The 13,717-nt window shown below is 36.3% G+C and overlaps 1 protein-coding gene and 1 long non-coding RNA gene across 2 annotated transcripts in view; both read right to left on the bottom strand.

Moving 5' to 3' along the window:
• LOC308656941 (uncharacterized protein) overlaps positions 1 to 13,717 on the bottom strand; it is an 867,415-nt gene that overhangs the window by 551,384 nt on the left and 302,314 nt on the right. The window lies entirely within an intron of this gene.
• Positions 3,442 to 6,491, bottom strand: LOC308656959. The gene is made up of 3 exons (XR_014023816.1): positions 6,365 to 6,491; positions 5,441 to 5,489; positions 3,442 to 3,526 (listed from the first exon to the last, which is right to left on the bottom strand). It is a non-coding gene; the product is annotated as an uncharacterized lncRNA (long non-coding RNA).

Genomic DNA, 13,717 nt, shown 5'->3' with positions numbered 1-13,717 from the left:
TTTGGAGAGAATCTTTTTCTCAGAGGGGAAACAGACAATCATACCTCACTTTAGTGACCATAAACCTATCTGCAACTTACGATATTTCTGGAACTGGTTGGCAAGGGTATACACGGTAGATTGACATAAGATGAATTTTTCTTCCAGATTTCGGAAATTCAGTTTGTGTTCTTGTAATTCAGCTTGTAGTCCCCGTATGATTTCTTTAAGTTTCATATGAGGCTCTCCATCAAGGTTCATTTCATCCCCTCCATCAGGGGAAGGGCTGAAGAATACTGCCATGTTTGTACAGTAAATGTACAGCCAGGACCTGCAAAGAAAACCCAAACATGTTATGGGTTCAAAACAAGAGAATCCAAGAGCTGGCTGCAGTGGCAAACGCCCATAATCTCAGAGGCTCAGAAGGTGAGACAGAAGGATCTAGAGTTAGAAGTCAGCTTGAGCAATAGCAAGGTGCTAAGCCACTCAGTGAGACCCTGTCTCTTAATAAAATACAAAAAAGGGCTGCATATGTGGCTAAGTGTTTGAGTGCTTCTGACCCAAATATTTAAAAAAATAATAAAATAACCCAAGTAGAATTCATCAGGACTAAGGGAAGACAGCAGCTGTCATGATTCACTTACTGTTGAGAAATAAGTACTCAGCAGTCCACAACACTTGAAACTCCTTCACCTTTCAAACAAGGATTCACACACCTGAGTCTATAGCGTGGACTCAAGACAGAAATGAGGAGGTAGGGCTGAGTGCGCTAGGTAACAGTCTAACAGAATCAGAAGGTTGGAGATGTCATGGAATGTGGGAGCCTCTGCCTTCCAATTGGCTCATGATGGCTGATCCACTGGTTTCTTCAGAAGGTCAGTACAGACGTAGACCACCACTCATTGGGCAGTCTCAGTACTTGTGTACCCTCATGCCAATGTTACCAACTTTTCTTTGTTCCCTTCTCCAAACACCATATTTCACATTACTCCTATAGGTATATGTTGAGAATCCTCGAAGTAAAAATGGTTTCCCAACAAGTTAAAATTATCTACAGGACTACCCAGTGGTCACCTCATTATTTCCTTAATAACAAAGTGGATCATAAGGTTTTTCCTTAAGGGAACAATGCAAAACTGTCAATGTAATATAGCCATAATGTTCTTCTCTGAATATGCCATTATTTCAAAATCCACTAAAAATACAGAACAAAGAGTAAACCATGAGTGTTTGAAATTGTTTTCTGCACTCTCTCAATATTATTTTGTTATACTCCATTTTTATTGTGGCTTCTTTTCTCTCACTGGGACATCTGTTGGTGTACAGGACTCTGAAGGAATTCCTTACTTATTACAAAAGTTCCAATTGGCTCAGGCAATAGGAACATGGAAAGGAGAATAGAAACATGGAGGGGAGCCATGCTAAGTCTTTGTGAACCCTCAACTGTGGGATGCTCCTTGGAACAAATTTTCCAGCTCCCTCTTACTAAGTCCAAAGCAGATAATGTCCAGTGCTGACTCTGCTCTTCATGGCAATCTTCCCTTCACTAGGTCAGGCTACTGGTGTCTGCAATCAATGTTCTCACCTACTGAGAACCATGGCTGAATCTGAAGCAGATACATTAAGCTCTTTTCAGTAAGGATTGGATACCCTTCCTAGCATGCTGCAGGGAAAGGAGCCCAGTGCTTTACCTGTCTAAGCTCAGCAAATGCATTCATTTGGTTTAACTCACTTATAATGTAAGTTCTCTACATACATGGAGATTTTACATTTTATACACACCACAGGGTAAACTGAGGAGCAAAGCAGGGGAGTTAGTTTATTCTGCTTCTATGAACACAAGAGTCATCGACTCTCATCCACTTGAATGTCAGAAAGCCAGGCTTTTAGCCACACCTTCCTCCCTTTGGACTGCAAACCTGAAAATTACTTCAATTATTTACCTGCATTTGAAATGAAGTTTGAGTAAAAACAAGAGTTCAACTTTGAGGAATGACAATATTAGTTTGTTTTGAAGTGGACAGAAAATGCTGAGGTCTAGAGAAAACATCACAATAATCTTCGCAAGGAAGAACTTATGTGTCTTACTTACCCTGCCTCTTTCTCCAGCTGGCCAGAACATACTCAGTATCTATTGATGTCATCAAAATCATCTTCAGATCTTGAGAATATGGATTTCTATGAGCCAAACTGGAGAGCAGGTGTTGGTCTGAGAAGTCATCCATCATTATGCTGGGACCTGTTGGAAACAACTAGTAGGGGGATCAACCTGACTACCAACATTTTTTTGATACAGCACTGGCTACACTCACCAATGAGTCCACTATCAGTTCTTTCACTTGCTGTTTACAAGACTGATAGTTCTGTATAAGCTAAGATTATGTTCGACCCATCTCTGTGTTCACAGTTTCCAGTGAGGCCAAGCACTGAGGCAGGTTACACTCAATGAATGCATAAAAGTGGTTGCATACCACAGTTATTACAATGAAGTCCCTTTACAGTGTCATCTAAAGCCTTCTAGTTAGTGTCCCCTTCAATGAGTCCACAAGTGCCACATACAGAGTCCTGCACATGACTCTGCAGATGTGAAGTAAAGAAAACTGTCTTGAGAACAGTTTGTTTCCCACCTATAATCCACATTGCACTCTAGGGTTTGTAATCAGTGCTTATGTCAGTTTTAATTTTTAAAAAATTTTTAGTTTGTATAAAAGTTAAAGGTTGACTGAAGAAAAGACTTACACATTGACTTATGCTTGTCCTAAAAGATAGGTGTTAGAAAAGCATCCATGTGCCAGTGATTTACGAAGACCATGCCTCCCAGGAGAAAGAGGGAGTGGAGCTGAGGGAGCTGGGAAGAAAAGGCAAAACAGCCTACAAAGTGTGTGATTTCAGGGACAGCGCCATGTGTTTAAAGGATAATTTTTATAGTATTTGGACACTGAGTTGGCTCTGCGTCAGTGTGGCAGTTACAGAGAAGAGCAAGACAGCCGCTTTGGATACAGAAAAGAGTTCGGAGTGAAAACCATAGAAGTGAGCCAACCTTATGCATAACCAAAGTTGAATTTTACACTCTCCTATCAAGTGAATATAGCTTCCTTCATGTGGAAAGTCCCACAGAACTTGTGCCTTCTAGGCCTCTTCCTGTCAATATTTTTACATCATATGATATATTGGTGTTGTTTGTGTAGCTGCTGTTTTTGCTATGGCAGAACTGTCCAGGATCTTGGGATAACACTGCAGAGAGAAGTTATTCATGTCATTCTCATTTTAGTTCTTTTAAAGGAACAACTGACTTTTTTTTAAGGGAGAAAGTCCACAAGACTTCTCAGACAGATGATAAAAATGCTCAACAGAAAACAGGCAATACAGAGTGGTTTAGCAAGGGAAACCAGTGACACCAGCAGATGGTTTTTACCTTTGCAGCTATTTTTGCCTGTTTGTGTGCTCCTTTTTGTCTGTCAATTACCCTCCCATGATGATTCCCTGGGGGCCAGTGATTCAAGTGATGCTTTTTCTTCATCATGATGCTCTTCACTATTTCCTACAACTGAATTTATAAAAGCCCCTTTAGATATTAAGCAATTCTACCTCACTCGTTAAAAACACAGTAGCCTATCATGGCACAGATAAATTATTGGTATGAATTTAGAAAGATATCATGCATTTCTTTAAAGAAATGGCCTGCCCAGGTATTCTTATCCATGAAACAGAGTAGTCCCTGTAAAATAGATCTCATGAGCAGCATGCTAGTTATTTAACTGGGCAGAGGGAAAAATGTCTTTTTCTCCCCACATGAACAGAAACTGGAGAAAATTGGTAAACTTTGGGAAGCTCTAGCTGTACCTACCTGCTGTTACATGGTTGCTTCCCAGGCATAGGGATTTACCTCCCAATATGACTTTCATAGAAAACATACTCATTCCTCTTCAGGGACCCTGTCCCATGACACTCCATGCATCTGTGAACTACAGGACCCTCCAGGCCTGCTTTTATCACTTAACAAGGGAAAATTCTCTCCATTTCACCTCTTTAGTATTCCAGTGTACCCTACATCCCACCCTCAGATTTTACTACTTCAACTCCCTAAAACAAACCCTGGGAGTGACTTTAGAAAGTACATTCATAAACATTCTCCATTTGAATGCTACAGCTATCATGCAATGTGCATTAAGCAATATTTTTGAGAAGGGGAAACATAAACCAGAAAGGATAAATCTCTCTTGGCCCAAATTAAATCAGCCTGCAAATTCCTTAAAAGTTTTCTTTCTTAGGCCACACTCTTTTCAATTTCACAAACTTGCACCTGTAACACGATCTTTCCTGAAACTATGCTAGGTAGTTGCTGCCTGCTATCTAAAAGGCACATGCCTGGTCTAGACAGAAACAGTGTTGGGATAGTATGACCTCTACCTTCTGGAAGAATCTACTGTCCTCCCCCTGAGGCAGTCCTCATCATTCAAGACTACACACAAAATGCAGATCTCAGGAAAGCAGGTACAAATATCACTTGCCTAATGGAATCTCTCATGAGCTGGGCACTTTGGAGCAGCTTCCTGTGAGCAGGTCCTCTGGGCACCTTACAAAATGCTCTGCCAGCTTGCACTCCTCAGCCAGTTGCTTTTTCTCTCTCTTTTTTTAATAATTGTAGATGGATAGTTTTATTTGTTTATTTCTTTATGCCTTTTTTTTATGCAGTGCTAAGGATTGAACTAAGTGCCTCACTCATGTTAGTCAAGCACTCTGCCACTGAGCTACAGCCTCATTCCATCACCTTTTTTTGTAAGCAGTGTACTCACTGGCCACATCATCCAGAGTAGAGTAAACCACATGTTTCTCAGAGAGGGAGGCTGGACTCTTGCTTGGGAGGCCAACAGAGTGAGACAAGGCATGACAGCTGGAATGAGTCAAAAGCACCCATTCAAGTTGACTTTCATGGGCATTTTGAGAAGGAGGGTGGAGTGTGAGAGAGGGCTTCAGGTGCTCAGTTCAGTGGTTAGGTAACATTGCTGGTGAGGAAGGAGACTCATCTTTCCCTGCATGGTTCAGGCATGTCATACCACAATGACAGCCATAACAGACAGTACAACCCCAGAGTCTTTTTCTTCCACATTCCTTGAACAAGTTCAAATAAATCAAAGTTCCTGAGGCATGATTGATTCCAAAAAGATGTTGGGCATTCAAGCTTTGTTCTTTAATATTTAGATTTTATATGATTTTGGTGTGGTTTGGTCACATTTCTTGCTATGGAATTCAACAAAGCCAACAAACTCAGGCCAAACCCACAGAAAATGTTGTGTGTCTCCTCCTAATTACCTTTTGCATAGGAGAGCATAGTGCTTCACTGTGAGTGCAGGAAACTTGACTTTAACACCATGGGAAAGACTGTCTCTAGATTGCTAAGGTAAAAACTAATGGAAGGTATAAATCAAGAAAAGAAACAATGGATCCCCTTCCTGCTTACCAGAATGGATGGAATAAGTACATTCTGTACTTTTGCTCTTCCTTGGGACCTGCAAAGACAGACACAAAGAATAACAACAAAAACTTATCCTTATGTCCTGTTACCAACCTGGTACCAATTTATTCACAGGGTGAGTGTATTCTTTATGTGATGAAAGGAAACTCTGAGGAGTACACTCAAGGAACTCTTGGGGTGTATCTTCTGAGAAATGGAAAGGTGTCCTTTCCTAAGTCACTGGTCAGATATCCCTTGTTTGGTCAATTAATAGCATGATACTCTATTTTTTGAATCTGGTGAACAGCTGAAACTATTCATTATCCCAATGATCAAGAAAAACTTAAACACTGGCTTGTAGAACACTTTCTTCAAGACTCAGACCTTACTCCAGAAGCTAGTTTCTTTGTACATTTGAGATTATTTACAGGGACTGAAATAATGTGTGGGATCTATAGACCTTTCTTGAGGAAAGATCTTTTGTGCTACTGAGCAAACAGAATAATTTCTATTAAAGGGAGTGGAGTGTGTCAGGGTCTAGTCCAGGCCTTCAGGAATAATTCTAACACATTCATGAGGGACCATACAAAAATATCTCCCATGATACAATCAAGAGCACTAACCTATTTGTACACTCACCAATCCTCAAAGTAGACTTACTGTTCAGGATCAAAAATTAGCAAGGACATTATAGGAGAGATCACCTGTTACAGCTTGGAGGAAAGAGACCATACTGATCTCTGCTCCACACATGCATCAGTGGTGCCTGTGGGACTGTTGCAATTTCCACAACCACACCACTCTGGTGATTCCTGTGTTCACCATCCTGAATTTTCACTGAACCCCAACAGAAATCTGACTGATATCAGTATAATTCTCTTTTAATGAACTACTCCCAAGCTGCATCAAGAGAAGTGACTTCATACTCACTAAGAGGTCAACACTGGAGCAGGGATGTTGGTGGATATCAGGCAGTTCACAGTAAATGGAGGATGTCTTACGGGTCTCATTAATGAGTCCCTCAGGGCTTCTTCCACTTCCTCCTTTTCCTCCTGTCCCTCTTTTTCAGCCTGGTGTGATGAAGGGTATGGTTAAATCAAGAAAGTCAGATGCAAGAGTCCCAGGTGGTTCTCAAAGAGGCCTAAGGGAGTGGTCACAGAAGGTCAGGGGAACTACCTTCTAAAAGAAAGAAACTGGTCCACCTAGGATAATGGCAGAGTGCTGCTGCTTTCATGGCAGATCATAAAAGAAGATGCACTGACTAGAAAATGAGCTGAGGATGATGGATTCTCAATGCTCCCTATTTGATACAAGCATGGCCCACAGCACCGACAGAGAACACAACAGTGGCTCCAACTTTTCTATAAATTGCATTGATTTTTACACACTTCGGAAGTCAATGCACTTGAAGCACTGCAAAATCCAAAAGGTTTTGTGCATTCTAGGATTCTTTCTCTATATATTGTGAATAGATATCATGTTTTTTCTGGTTCCATGGTATGAAATCCCTGCCAATATGCTAAAGCCACCCATGCATAAACCAGATATATATCTCATCCTCAATTTATCCATACAAGAGTGTAGACATAGATTCTGAGTTTAAAAACTTTAGTGAAGCTGATTATTTCTACCCTCATGAAGCCCAGCATGGGAGAGTCCCCCCCCAAAAAAACTCTTCTCAAATAAATGGGTGAATTTAGTGTGTTACTTTAAAGCTGAAGAGGATAACTTGGGCTGTAGCCATAAAAAAGACTTGGTGAAACTAATAAGAGCAAAAAAATTACAGCAAATTGTTGGAAATTGTCTCGTAAATTAGAAGCAATAATGCAATACCTTTCTTCCATCAATCACTCAATCAATGTACCTATATTTATACATAGGTGCAAGTGTATACATACATATACACAAATACACAGGTATTATATTTTATATCATATTGTGTACTTAGTTTTCAAAAATGAATTAAAGCCAAATTTTGTTTTATAGATTTTGTTGTTAAAAATGGAAGTGTACTCTTTATTTCTCATTTGAAAAAACAAATAGAACTTAAATCATATTAGATAACACATTATCCTTTACTTACACTTATCCTTATCCTTTACTTACACTTATCCTTATCCTTTACACCAACTATTAGGTAGTACCCAAAACATCTCTATTACACTTAACTAATTTTTCAACCATTATCTGTAAGAAAGACATTACACCGAACATAGCTACAAAAAGGAAGTTATATAAGTGGTGTAATCTTGAATAATTACATTAAGAATGAGATTTACTTATATATACAGTTATTCAAAACAATTGTTTAATATTTTTTTTCATTTTATATATGGTTGTCCTTGATGTGTACAGAATGGTTCCTGGAATTTTACAAAAGTACACTGATGCTCAAATCCCTTAAACCATATGGTATAGTATTTCCATATAGTATACACACACACTTCCTGGTACTTTCAGTCATCTATGGATTTTGCATAAACCAAATACAATGTAAATGGTATCTAAATAGTTTTCATACTGTATTGTTTATGGAATGGCAAATAAGCCTGTACATATTTAGTACAGCTGCAGCCATGAGAGGCCGGACTACATACATAGTAAATGATCTGCAGTTGATTGCAGCCACAGATGTGGAAACTGCAGATACAAAGGACTCAAGTTGCTTTAAGACCATTTTATGTATCTGCATTTGCTTTCATAAAAGAAAAAAGCTTTAGCTTAAGATTTTGGGGAAGTTTTACTACTTAATTGTTTTATGTCCAATGAAAATGTAAACTTAGTTGCTTGTAAAGTGGGATTTTTAAAAATAATTCTCATTTTTAGAATTAAAAGACACTGATGATTTTACACTGAAATTTCTTAATGCTATTAATTAGGTTTGCTATCCTTATATGCATCCATGAAAAAATCCATAAAATGTGTTTATGTAGGTTAGTTAACAGCTAGATTAACTTTTCATTATTTTCTAATGTTTACAAAGTAAATTATATAAGAATCTGTATGATTTAGTATGAATTTCCTATATTTGGTTTCTGGCAGTTATATAATCTCTCATATTTCTTTGAAGGACTCATATACATATACTACACAGTATTCACACCAAACTAGAATGCACTGAATGCAAAGATTATTGTTTTTTGAAGAACTGAAAATTCAGTTTGTCAACAAAACATTGTTCTATGTGTGAATGCATATTTTATCTATAAAAGTACACAGCACCACTTTTATTAAAACATGCCTGCCGCAAACTAATTAATCTATTTTAGTGCTCCATACCAATCTTATCAAAGTCTTTGTTTAACACTATCTTCTTTCCTTGGTAAAGTTACTAGATCAACTGGATTCAGTGTTCCAAATAATCAACTAACATTATGACAAATCAAATTTTTACAGTAATTTGAAAAGAATTAAGTGTGGACTGTATCCATTCTTGTATTTTTCTTTTTTTGGTCTCCTCTTGACAATGAGTCTCTGAATATTATTTAATGACATTAGCAATCATGTTATATCTAGAATGAAACAGTCTGGGCTTAAGCCACTTCATGAAGGTTAAAAAGACAATTTTAAAATAACAACTTGAATAAAATGGATACTAAGATAACTTAAAAATAGTGTAGGCAGATTTTAGAAAACTTATGGAATATTCATGAACTATATGCAATTATAGTATATAAAACCAATTTACATGGCATAAAATTCAGGCCATGATAAACAGTAGGTAATGTGATTGCTCCCCAAGGGAGAAATAGGAATGAAGTTTAGCATCATAATAATTGACTGCAACAGAAGATATTTTGAGACTCATAATACTATTTCCATTGTGAAAATAGAATTGAACTATTTTATTCGGGGAGATTAATTAAGCATTGTGAAGTATATAGAGCACCTGTACTTAGTTTTAATTAAGTATTATTGATTTGATGTTTACCTGGTGAACTTCCAAGTACAAACTCCAGGAAAATGAGGAATTTAGCAATACAATCTTAAACAACTTAGTGTACACAATGTGGGAGAAATGGTGAAATAAAATCTAATGGGCTTATTGAGAATTTTGGTTATTGCCCTGTAAAATATTTAGAAATTGTTTGGCTCAATTTAAAATAATTTGGCAAATAGTAGAGCAGAGGTCAAAACAAATTGCTTTACAAGTCCTCAATCAATGCTTATGACTCTGAGCCAATAGAAATCAGGGACATAAATTCTAAATAAATGTCAAAGATGACTTTTTAAGTTTGCCAGAAATTGTAATTGTAGGTCAAGAGTTTGGAACATTTTTCTTCTGCTACACAACTAATTAGATATCCTTAACAAACAGTTTGCTATAAATGCTTTGGGCAGGGCATTATGCATAGGAGTAAAAAGAGGAGAATTAATGATGGTAAATGATTTATATTTCAGACAGAAAACCTGTCACTTCTGTTGTTACTAAAAGATAAATAGCATAAAGTTTTTAAATTATGAATTTAGAATGCACCTTAAGAGGAGTTTAGGCTTAACTGTTGCCCATTTTAGGAAACTGCCAAAAACTTTTGCTCCCTCTGAAACAAACATTTTTATAGTTCTATAAAAGTAAAAATGTGTAACTTGATGATTGATCAAATAGAACGTTAATCTGGTTTAACTTAACTGCTTTAAATACTAAAATGAAAATAAATAATTGTCATTCAGTCAGAGATATGCTCCTTTTTGTAAAGAATTGTTTTACTATGTAAATAGACGTGTATATGTATGACAATATGTATATGTGTGTGAGTGTGTGTATATATATATATGCATGCATGTAGGCATATATAAATATTTACCTAATTATCACACTAGTAATATATTCACTTATAGATATTGTATCTGTAATGGCTCTGCACTGGCTCTGATCTGTCTTTCATCTTTCATTCACTGTTGTATTGAGATGTACAGGATATCTGGGCAGGATTAGTCCAATGTTTGTCAGGAAGAGAGTCAAAGTAAACTCCCTGAATCACAAAGAACTCAATCCTATGATCCTAGCTATTTTATCTTGGTGCTGGAAAGAACTCAGAGAAGAAACTTTACATACATTTATCAAGTACATGATATTTTGCCTTTAGTCCTTTATTGAATTAATTACAGCTTGTCTAACAATTTTATCTTTTGTTTAAACTATGAAATTTAGAAAGCCAAATTATTTTTCAGTAAAAATTATTGGAAATTTCCATTATATTTAGAAAAGAAAAAATGTAGCTACCTGGAAATCCTTTCAGAGTCTGTACATTATTCTAATAGCTTGTTTCAACTCTTAACATTCTAAGTTTTATGTCAGAAATTTGACAAAATTGAGAAAAGAGTTTGGGCTCCAATCATTCAGGTCAATTTAATGTTCAGCATTCATTAGTGACCTAGATTGTATATCCATGTATTTGAAAGACTGAAAGCTCTTGAGAAAGATTTCACCTGTGATAACTTTAAATGCTTTAGAAATGAGGCCACTTTCAGTCATAATTTAAGAATTTCTAGTTGATACCACTACTGAGAAGCAATAATATGAAAAGAACAAAGAAGGAGCAGAATCAGAAAGTGGGAATTAAAATTTCTTTATATGATCATTCCAATTATATCTGTCAATTCAAAAGTGGTTTAATAAATTAATGACAAAGGTTTCCTTTATATGGCATGAAATCCTAACTTTCTTAGTTTGAGGGGTACAACCTGGACTTGACTCAAATTATTCTTTCCCATCTAAGTCTTTCTGATGTGCAGGTTTGAAAAAAAATGCAATCATTGAGTTACTGCTGAGACGGATAGCTACTAATCTGTGGAGAAATATACAATTTGTTCCTTTAGATGATGCAAAATTGATTTAGGGAATAATAAACCTTAGCAGCAGAGGCAAGCCTGGATGAGGGGTGAAAACAGAATGTAGAGAAGGGAGCTTTAGGGCCGACTTTTTCTTCTATTAGGTGCAGGGTCTCTGGTTTAATTCCTAGGTCCTTGATCCATTTTGAGTTGTGTTTTGTGCATGGTGAGAGAAAGGGGTTTAATTTCACTTTGTTGCATATGGAGTTCCAGTTTTCCCAGCACCATTTGCTGAAGAGCCTATCTTTTCTCCAATGCATGTTTTCGGCACCTTTGTCTAATATAAAAATTATAATTGTGTGGGTTAGTTTCTGTGTCTTGTATTCTGTACCATTGGTCTACCAGCCTGTTTTGGTGCCAATACCATGTTGTTGTTTTTTTAACTATTGCTCTGCAGTATAGTTTAAGTGGTCTGGTATAGTGATGCCACCTGCTGCACTCTTCCTGCTAAGGACTGCTTAACTATTCTGGGTCTGTTATTTTTCCAGATGAATTTCATGACTGCTATCTGTTTCTATGAGGAATGTCATTAGAGTTTTGGTTAGAATTGCATTAAATCTTTATAGTGCTTTTGGTAGTATGGTGATGTTGATAATATTAATTCTGCCTATCTAAGAGCAAGGTAGATCTTTTTATATTCTAAGTCTTTGATTTCTTTCTTTAGGGTTCTGCAATTTTTATTATATAGATCTTTTTCGTCTTTCATTAGGTTGATTCCCAGGTATTTTTTTTTTTAGAGGCTATTGTAAATGGAGTTACCCTGACTAAATTCAATCCCTAGTAACTCCTCCCCGCCAAAAATAAAGTATTTAACTTGCATTTGGGCACAAAGTGTGATTGTGGCTGATTTAGACAAATGTTCCAGAAACTCTTCTGAGCATAGAACTAAGAGGCTCCAAGAGGAGTGAGGGCACATGAGAAATGCATTTTATTAATGGAGCATTTTAACTTGGTGCTGCTCAAAGCAAAGTGATCTTGTGTTAGCATTTTTTTCAGAAATTAAATTAAGAAACTAAATTTTTGCTCTGGATGTTTCTCTTTATCAATTGCATTATTCTAGACAAAGGTAATGATCAGTTGAGTGGTATAGGGAATGAAACTATAGAAATCTAGCTATTCTTCATTTAAAAGTTAACCAGACTTTTAATTGACCTTATATTTGCAATCATTACTTTTTTTTTTCAAATCAGAAATAGCTAAATACATATCAAAAGGACCTGCTAGTTGATACCCATCAGGATACAGGTAATAAGTGGAGTTTTCACTGAAACTGGTTTGAATGTGGCTTTGAAATAACAATTACAGCATACAAAAAATAAAAAGGTCAGAATATCAAGGTAAATAAACAAAATGGAGACATTAAGAAAAACAAAGAGAAAAATGGAAAACTAACAAATGAAAAGTGTTAACTTTTTTAAGATATGGAAAACTGAACAAGAATAAGGTAAATAAAAAACATATTCCTGCAATGATTACTTTTGGATTTGTAATCACAACCACTTTTGTAAAGTATCCTTTACAAAAAAACTCCAGAAATCTGCTTCAGGGTGTCCCTTGAGTCAATGCTGATCTCTATGACACGCACACAATGAGGAAAATTGCATGTGTCTGCTTAAAAAGCTATTGGAAAACTGTGAACTATTAATCCCAAGATCCACAGTGGGTCTATGAGCAAAAGTGAAGAGTCTAAACTCATTCCTGAGAGCATCAAATTTAGACATCAGAAGAAGTGGACCTTAGTTAATGGGGATATATGATACCTAGGCCAATCCTGGTAAAACATGAAAACCAGATGATAAAACAGTAGAAATCAAAATGACTATCAGAGAAAAGCATGATATTTCTTTTTAAAAATAGCAACAGGAAACACACCATCTCCAGCATATGATTGAAATCTCCTAGTCATCTGAGGCATTTGAAAAATATGACAAGAAGGAAATGAAAGATACACAAATGAATCAAGTGGAATTTTTAAAAAGAAAAATTTAAATATATAAACATTTTTTTTAAAAAAATCACTGGATAGACAACACACGTGATAAAGCTTTGCAGAACAGGTACGAAAATCTGAAGCTGTTCCAATAGAGAATAACCAAAATGTAAATGAAAAGCAAACAGCCTCACAGATCAGTGAAGAATATCAAGTTATTTAAAATGCTTCTAGAGTCCCAGAGAAGCTAACACAAAAATATTCAGAAACAGAATGCAAAAAACTTCTAACTATGACAAAAATGATACTCCTAGAAGCTCAATGAATAAATACAAGAAGAATAAATACATAGAAAACCATATGAGATACATCAGAATCAAATTATTGAAAAGCAGTGATAAAGAGGAAAACTGGGGCTGTTAGGCCTTAGGAAAATGATTACATTCTGACAGAAAAATGGGAGTAAGAGTCAAATGCTGCAACTACAAAACAAATGACAAGGGAAATATGTTTTTTTTTCA

The sequence above is a fragment of the Spermophilus citellus genome (genome assembly GCF_964194105.1).
Source record: "Spermophilus citellus genome assembly, chromosome: 9".
Lineage (NCBI taxonomy): Eukaryota > Metazoa > Chordata > Mammalia > Rodentia > Sciuridae > Spermophilus > Spermophilus citellus.
The sequence above is the reverse complement of the archived record's forward strand: the minus strand, read 5'-3'. Positions and strand labels throughout refer to the sequence as shown.